Source organism: Pinus tabuliformis, chromosome 5_1 (assembly GCF_031772625.1).
Source record: "Pinus tabuliformis cultivar Carrire ecotype Pingquan chromosome 5_1, CPIR1, whole genome shotgun sequence".
Classification (NCBI taxonomy): Eukaryota; Viridiplantae; Streptophyta; class Pinopsida; order Pinales; family Pinaceae; genus Pinus; species Pinus tabuliformis.
In genome coordinates, this window is record NC_142305.1 from 242,701,973 (window position 1) to 242,711,627 (window position 9,655).

At 34.1% G+C, this 9,655-nt stretch overlaps 1 pseudogene; it reads left to right on the plus strand.

The window, feature by feature from the left end:
* Positions 1 to 1,539: 1,539 nt before the first annotated feature.
* LOC149164315 (putative protein phosphatase 2C 25 pseudogene) lies at positions 1,540 to 2,268 on the plus strand (annotated as a pseudogene).
* The last annotated feature ends 7,387 nt before the right edge of the window (positions 2,269 to 9,655 follow it).

Here is a 9,655-nt window from a genome sequence, read left to right on the forward strand (position 1 = left end):
CTTCCAAGAATACATAAGAAGGACCGAAAGAAAGATGTTGGAAGTTCATGACCTAGAAATTAATATTGCCATTATTATTTATGAGATAAACAAAATCTTGGATCAATCTTACATTTATTCACTAATTACACTAATCGCTAATCAACTTAACTATTACGAAACCACACATGGTGACACATATCAATCTTCTATAAGAGAAAACATTTCTCCAAATCCATAGTCTAGGCAAGCGGCTAGATCAAGTTGCTTGATTGTTTCGTTCTTTCCACCTCTCTATGATAACAATAATAGGAAACATCATACAAACTCTCCATTAAATAGTAAATGTTTTTAAGATATATATAATACTTCTATCACCACTACAAGCCCCCACCAACTCCCTTCACACATTGTGAAATGTCACCACATATAATTGACTTACAACTTCTCATAAAACTTATCTTACCAACATGTTGAATTTCACTAGCTAAGCAACTTGACTCTCCTAGGAGATGTCATAAGAAGCAACATAACAACCTTACACCAAAAATAAGAGACCTTATGTTACATATTAGGGTGCATAGTCTAATAAGACACTTTTTTTGGGTATTTTTATCATAGAATCAAATCAGTCAATTCTTCGAGTACTCTTATATTATTTAAATTGCATTTTTTTATTACAAAAATAGATATAACACCCCAAAAAACCCCTCCACTCATAATGTATATACTCAACAACCTTAAATTACAAATTTCTTAAATTTTAATCAATTCCAAACAAAATTGACAAAAAGAAATAGAAAAAAAAAGAAAATAAACAACCAAAAAATTACCATAAACAACACCCATATATATTAAAAGGGGATATCCTAGACTGAGTGGCTTAAGTTGATATTTTAGGATTAAACTAGGAAATGATATTTGGATTCCTGAATATTTTAGGATTAGACTCACCAATGATATTTTTGTAGCTTCTTAGATAGTCTTTTTGATCTCAAAATATTCTAAAAAACTACCATCAAAGATAAAAGTGCCAGAGCCAACCACTTCACCACTTCCCTAGCAGACGATAGCTATAGCGGATTCAAATTCAAATTTACGTCGTTTGAGAGTTACACTTCTATGTATATAACGGCTGAGATTTACCTGTTTCAGAATTATAAATCACTAAACATCTATTTAGGTTAAGAGACTCCGAGCCTTGCAAACAAGGAGTGATACAGATACGAGAGGGATATTTTCAATTATTCTCGTTGTTATCTGTGCCTTTGTAGAAATCTGTACATCTAAATGTCGAGATCCCCTTCATTTCCATCCCCATTAATTCTGAGTATGGCCATCCCTTGAGGCCTGCGCCATCCCGGGAGGCCGTGGAATTTCCTGAAGAAATGAATGTGGAGGGTTTTCATTACGCCCTTTCATCCAAAAAGGGTCCTCGGATAGGAAAATTAACGGAGGACACCTACAAAACCATGACGGTTAATTTTCTGCTTCCAGCTGACGATTCCAATTCTAAATTCAGAAACGTGAAGGCCTCATTTTTTGGTGCGTTTGATGGTCATGGCGGTTGGAAAGCAGCGGATTTTGCAGCTGAAAATATTGGACACTATTTTGAACGCCCTGCTGGGAAAACAATCAGAATTAGCTCGAGAATCAGACATTAACACTGCTAATAAAGTTGATCTTCTTAGTAAGAAAAATCTTGAGGAGGCAGTTAAAGCTGGGTATTTCGAACAGATGAGGAATTTTTGAAACTAGGGTTTTGGGGTGGGAGTATATGAGTAACTAGTGGTTTCCAATGCTTGGGATTCACGAGCAGTTATTAGTAGAAGAAGTAGAAATGGAAATTGCAGTGCAGGCGTAGCCGAAGCCCTGACATGTGATCACAAACCTGGGAGGGAGGACGAGAGAGAACGAATAGAGAAATTGGGTGGATCTGTAACTGATTACTATGGAATTTCACGAGTTGGACCGATTGCTGTATCTAGGGCAATAGGCGATGGGTTTATGAAAAATTTGGTGTCATCTGAACCAGAGACCAGAATCATTGAAATATTATCTGATTGTGAGTTTATAATTTTGGCATCAGATCGGCTGTGGGATGTGGTCAGTAATCAGGAGGCCGTGGATATTGCCAGGCCTTTCTGCTTGGGGAAGGAGCATGGAGAAGCTCTTTTGGATGCTTGTAAAGAGCTTGTAGAAGTAGCCATTGCCAGAGAACCTATGGATGATATAACTGTGATGATAGTGCAGCTCCAAGACTTTTGCAAGGAGGGAAAATTGAACTGAAATGGCTAGGAGGGAATGGACACATTCCTCCTTTTAGCATACCATTGTTAATGGACGTTGGAAGCTGTGGTTTCTGCCAAATTTTAGTAATTTTAGTTAGACATTTGGGACTCATGGTTTTTTTGTTATTCATGTTGTTTACATTTATTTTAGGTTAAATTTGATTTAATATATGTATAAGGTGGAAGACTATGTTTATCAGGGTTGTTTCCAACCTTGTACAATATTTCAAAAGTTTCATATCTAGGTGGTTTTAATATTTTAATGTTTTGATTTTTCTTTATTAATGTGTAATTAAACTTTGTATTTTCATGCTAATGGTTTGTAATTAAATTGTCTTTTATTTGGAGGGTCATATTTAAATTTCTTCGAATTTTTAAACTTAGTGTGTGGGTTTTTAATTGTTTTTTTAGATATTTAAATTATTATTATTATTTTTAAATTTTAAATGGTAAATATACAATATTCATTATAAAATATTCAAAAATAAATATAGCACGTAGAATCTGAACAAAACTCTTATGAAAATGTTGTATGTAATTTATGTGATAAAAGTTATAAACTCTCTCAACTTTAATAGTGGTTAGTATTATGTGGAGTGACTAAGTTATAATAAATTTGGGCAAACAATGTCCAACTATACCAAAATTAGCAAGTACATTAGAAATAGTGATATGGTGTTTATTGGTGGTAATAAAAAGATCAATCAAATAGGTCAATGTAAAGCTTTCTTATTGTGATATAGAGAGATTTTCCTTACCTTTCTAGGTTGTTAAGTTTCTCTATGGTGAGCCAACATCAAGTGAAGTGTATAGGTCAATGTAAGACTTTCTTATTGTGATATAAAGATATATTTTCCCTCTTTTTCTAGGTTGTTAAGTGTCTCTATGGTGAGGCAACATCAACTCAAGTTGTACATGATAACTTAGTTTTATGTTAGATTTTATGGATCTTTCTTTTGGTGGGAAAGGGTTGAGCATAGTGGTATTCCTTATATTTTTCTTGCATATTATATATTTTAAACTTTGAAGCCATATAGAACTTTTTCTTTTAGTTCATAAAATCACCTATATGTTTAAGGATGGCATTGTCATACCATTCTTTAAAATTTTAATTAATAAAGTCTTTATCTAATGTGAGAAATGTTGCATATCATATTTTCTCTAAAGATGCCCAAAAACTAATGATGGTCTCTGATGACATGTTAGTGACAATGTAAAATTGGACATGTAATTAGATGCACTTACACAATGAACTTGAAAATGGTGTAAACAAATGAAATGTAAGAAAATAATTTGTTCGAGGGGGAAACTCAATTGGTGATTGAAGTAATGCGTGTGAAAATTGATAGATCCAAAGTTCAAATCCCCCTGGTTGTGATCAAGTTTACAGAGAAGAGGATAGGCCATAGACCCCAAAGGTTTACTAGTAGTTATGTGTTAGGCGTATTGTTGGGTTCCTTGAGATACAAAAAAAGAAGAAGAAGAAAATGAGTTGGATTTCAAATAAATATAAGAAAATGAGTTTTATTTTAGAATATATATTTTTATTTATAGAAATTGTGTCCACTTTTGTGCTTTCTTAACATTTGTATCTTATTTTTCATGCAAAATATAGATCTCATGTTTTTTCTAGTGCAACCATTGAGTATATAAAAGATGGAATCTTACAAAAAAAAAGAAGCTTGTGGCTTTGTAGAGAATAGATTGTTGTTGTTCTAAACTATTTTTTCCAAAAATTATAGTTGTAATTTTATATTTTCTTTAAATTATGAATGTTATTATGTCCTTGAAATGACAAGACCTTCCATTAGAGAAACCTATAAGATTCTAGTACACCATATCATTTTTTCTCAAATAATTGAAGCCCAATTTTGTAATTATCGAAAATAGATGAGGAATGTATTTTAATATTTTGATATATGCCGACTCTATATGAGTATATAGTTTCATGGAAACCCGAATTGTCTAGCTTATAGAAAAGTAATGTCAAAGATAGAGATATATGTGCTTTTTCAAAAAATGATGTTTTGATGTAATTGTAGCCCAAAACGCTAGGTTCATGATTGTGAACCTATATCCAAAGAAGCCAAGTAGCCATGCATGTAGGATTCTTGCCAAGAAAAATTATATTTAAAAAAACATGTGCACTTTTATAGTGTGTGTCTTCTTAGTGTAAAAATATGTGTGTTTCTTGGGCTAGAAACATGCATATATTCATGCAATGAGTAAATTTAACACATGGTAGATGGTTGAGGTGGGTTTGGATTGGGGGGGAGAGAGACACTAGGTTCCTGATTGTGAACCTATATCCAAAGAAACCAAGGAGCCATGAATGTAGGATTCTTGCTAGGGAAGAATTAAATTAAAAAACATGTGCACTTTTATAGTATGTATGTGTTCTTATTGAAAAAACATGTGTGTGTTTCTTGGGCTAGAAACATGCAATTATTCATGAAAATAGTGAATTTAACACATGGGAGATGGTTGATGTGGGTTTGGATGGAGGGAGAGAGAGAGAGAGAGAGAGAGTTGGCGGGAAATTGTTGTGGTTTTGGGGGGGATGAGTTAGGGAATAATTAGTTGGTGGGAAATGATAGAGGTGGTGGGTTTTGGGAGGTGGGGAGTGTTATCTAGAGAGGGCTCTCTCTGATAGCCTAATCACTAAGATTAACAACTAGTTGTATCTTCAGACAATGGAAATATATTTAGTAGCGTTTTGACTTTTGAGTGTGGTGCTTGGGATGAAATAAGTAATCTATTGGGAAATGGAGTCAATCAATCTAGTTTCAGTTGTAGACACCAAGATCTTAACTGTATGAATCAAGAGAGAGAGAGGCAACGTAGATGGAAAATTGTAGACATGTCAAATGTCATTTGAATGGTAGTAGAAAAAGAAAAGAACCCACTATAACATGTCATGAAACATGAATCCTGAAAGCTTTAGAAGAAATAGTGCAAATGCTTAAACCATATGATCCACATGGGGGATTCACTGGGGGTGCAATATCATACCACATGCATTCATATTGGGGGATATATATTGAGGAAAAAAATACATAATATAATGGGAGATATATAGGGGGTAAAGGGTTCTTATATTGGCAGGTACAAAAAATGGAGCTTAAATTTAATGAAAAATATAAAGAGGTATAAAAAAAGTTAATGAAAAAATGGATACTTACAATATCTAGTGAAAGTAGGGGTTTTTTAAATTGGGAAGGTGTATTGGGTTCATGTTGGTAGGGGGTTAAATAATGTGTTTTTTAGAGGCATTTTCCAATATGTCCTCAAATTAAGGGTATCGTTTAATATTCCATGAACACACATGATATGTTAGAGGTTCATTCATTGAAGCCCTGTGATGAAACTTAGACCGAAAAGCCACAATTTTCAAGCAACCATGTTCATATGGTTGCAGGGACTGGATAATGTGATTGGATAGATCATGTGATTTTTCTTGAATGTCGAAACTTGATCAATTGATAGTCTAATAATCTATTAAAATCCTCCCTTACATAGATTAAGGATGAAAAATGATGGACTTCAATGATTTAATCATAACATAGGTTTTGCATTAAACAACACCATTTGAGCCATGAACAATGTCCATTGAATATAATGTTTTGTTGTTTTAACACATTTTTTAATGGATAGTGGAAAAATTGTAGTCCATATACTTTTTGTAGTTGTGGGTAATTTATAGTAAAAAAATGCGCGATGGTCTGCAAATGTATTTATATTGTTTCTGATTACTTAAACAACATGTGGCTTGTTAAACAAATTGTTCCATTCATCTCTGTAGTCAAATTTTTCCCATGCATTTTGTGTTTAAAAGCATAACAGTTGACCATCAACTACAACCACACTGCGATTATGCCTCCATTTATTGACTCCTCCTTGAGTCCCACTAATACCTAATTGGAGAAAAGCTATAGGTATCATTCATGTTTATATGGAAAGTGATACAATTGGAAAATATAATTGATAAGCTAAACAAGGGAGAAGTCATCGTCGGTCTTGTCACTTCACAAGGTAATCATTTTGAAGATATTCTTGTCCTTTTTTTTGAACATGGAGTATGTAAGTGTTGAAAAATTCAATGGTATTAATTTCCATACTTGGAATATAAATATTCAAATCTAATTAATGCATAAAAATCTATGGAGTGTAGTAAAGGGAACATAACCAAAACCTACAAATGATAAGCTATCAATTTAATGGGAGAAAAACAAGGAGAATAGTAATTCTATTACTGGAATGACTCTCTTACATCAGGACGTCCTTTTCTAGTCACGTAAATGATCTAAAGGCACTCATAAGGAACTTGGGGGAATTTGACACTAAAATAGAAGATTAAGATGCAAAGGAAATTTTGTTAAAATGATTATCTTCAAATTATGATAATGCTACTTTTACCTTAAGTCATCTTTTCTCTCAAACACTAGATGATATGATAGTAGTACTCTCAACAGAAGAAAAGAGGATAAAATCAAGAGATGCAAAGGATAGAGTCACAAGCTAAAAAGGCACTATTTTCCAAGGGCATGATGAATAAAAACAAGAGCTCGGTTAAATGTTTCTACTATTGAATACATCAAGATATAACATTGAATTGAAAATTCCATGCCAAAGATATTTTTAAATGAAAATAAAAAGAATCATCCAAGATAACTACTTTTAAAGACTCACCATATGTCATCCTTAAAGACTCATCAAATTTTGACAGTGATGATGAGTTCAATATGGAGGCTCTCATAATTTTTTAGAATAGCTATCAATCATGTATGTTATGTTTTATTTGGTTTGTGAAATGAATTATGAAGAAAAAATCATATATCAGAGTAACATAACTTAAATTGGTGGTTCTTGGAGCTCAGAAACCCAATAACAAATCATTAGTTTGATTATGTTTATAATCTATGACAGTTTGTGGTTATTGTCAATTAGAACAATGACTACTTGTTATATTTTGTGATCCTTGTGTGTTAGTAAATTTGTGTAAAATAGGTGACCTTTTATGATTGATCATTGGATACATTTGTAGAAATTCTCATTGTAGATTAAACTGATTATGCAATGTACTAAAGCAAAATACTTAATCTACTTCTACAATCAAACATGCAGAAGCTTAATCGATTTGAGAAAGATCAAATACAACACATATAACAGAGAAGAAGAATCAATCGCACATGAAACACAAAAGAATACTCTGGGGAAAGCCTCAGCTAAAAACCCCGCTATCCGTATTATCATGCAAGTGGAAATATCTCAGGATTACACAAAGCTTTAGCTCTCACAGCTATCTAGCTCTCAATACGATCCCTCTCTGCTGCACATAGATAGAATAGACAACACATATGCCTTCTCCTTTGTCCTCCAAGCTTCCTATTTCCTTGCGTTGTTCCTCTGGGATGATTCACCTTCAACCAAGTGGAACACTGCTCTTACACACTGTAAAACTGCACAATCCTCGAGGAATGAATTCCTACTGCATGCAAGAGATTTTCTCATAGGAAAATTCTTGCAACTCATAGTACACTGTCCCTGCCTTTAATCTCAACTGGGTCTTTATCTGAACTGACATGCATGAGTTATTTTGAGAGAATATTCAGTTATCTGGAGTACACTAGTTGCATGCATGCATGCATTAATTGACTGAACTCATGATGCCAGGGTTACCCCCTCTTACACCCACATTATGCATGTAAAATGCATAAGCACATTTGTCCTAGGTATTTAACTCCCAAAGGAGTCAAATCTTCATTTAAATATGGTTAAGGCCCCCCTTTATTAATCTCTGCGGAATAATTTATTTAACTCAACATAGCCTAACCCTTAGGCAATATCCACTTATTAGGATTTTAATCAACCCTCAAGCCTTCATTTATGACTTTATCAAAGCCTTTCGTTAAACCCTTCTATCAGGACTCATTCACTCCCATAAACGTTAGTTGAAGCTTTCGCTGACCCTTTAACCACATATATATAACCTTTTCCTCTTTAAACCTTGGTTACATATATTTTAACACATAACCCTTCTATCGGCACTATTTTCTTAATAAACCATTTACAAAGGAAATATACACACACCATACCTTTTCCACCTTGGTACGGCCTTGGCACATTTACCTAGGTTTACCTTTTTTCTTATCGCAATCGATATAGTCCGCGGGTCACATTAACATGTGGTTCCCCATCTCCTCCGATATGCGATTAACCTCCCGAACTCAAAACATATTAACTGCGCCATATAACCCCATCGGTTCCGATCAAGCAAACTTGCACAACACTTATCGATCATTGAACTGGACTTAAAGGATCAGACGATTCATGATGATTTTGGATAGCCAACAAGTATGGGGTTTAATCGCCCGATAAAGTGGTTTCCCCTCTCCACTTCTCTACTATGTGTCGTGTTATGAATGGAATTAGAGTCAAATGGAAGAATACCACTTGCAATCTTTCTTCCACCCGAAATCCACTTTCTTGCCTTTGTAAACTGATCTTCACCGATTATCCTCCGTGCTCCTCCAACATTTGATGACCATTGATCTATGAGATCGATGGTTCTCCTTCCTTATTGCTTTTGCCATTGATCTATAAGATCCAACAGTACTTATGCTTCGATGACTCGTTTCTTCCTTCATCCCTTCCTTTATGGTTTTCGCTGTTTCTTCAATGTTACCTTTGTGGTTCAGGTTTCTTCAAAGGGTTTCATTCTTCTGCTTCCACTTCTCAACTTCTCTGAGCTTAACTCCTCTGTGAATTCTCACTTTGCTACTTCTCTCCAGAGCTTCACTCTATTTCTACAATTGGATTCTAAGACCCGTGATGATTCCTCTTAATCATTCTCTCCTCTGCGTATCTACAAAACTTTGCCCGCAACCTTCTGTTATAAAACCTACGAATTCACTACTTACATGTAATTCATTCATTAAATACTCATTCCACACACTAACATAGTTAGGAATAAACCTCTGTATATATATGTGTAAATAAATGATTACATTCGAGACTCTCTGTCTCTCACAGGCTTGATCTTCAGTATCAGTGGCCTCCTCTTTTTACTCTGCCCGTAGGCTTACGTTTATACAAGCTCTATTGAACTAATTCTGGTTTAAATCCTAGATCTACTGAACTGACTCCTAAATGTCCTCTATGTCCACTTCTAACTTCAATTAATTCCTAAGAACTCTCTCTAGTTCCTCGAATCATGAAACTACCTTTAGAGTTATAATTGACTTCTAACTCTCTTGTCATTATTAACCCCTCATGTTCTCCTTTATTCAAGAGCATTTACAAACATCCTCACACATCTAATTAATTCCTATTCTAATCACTTAAAAGCCTAAACATTTCATTAATTTGAGACTTAGGAAACCAAC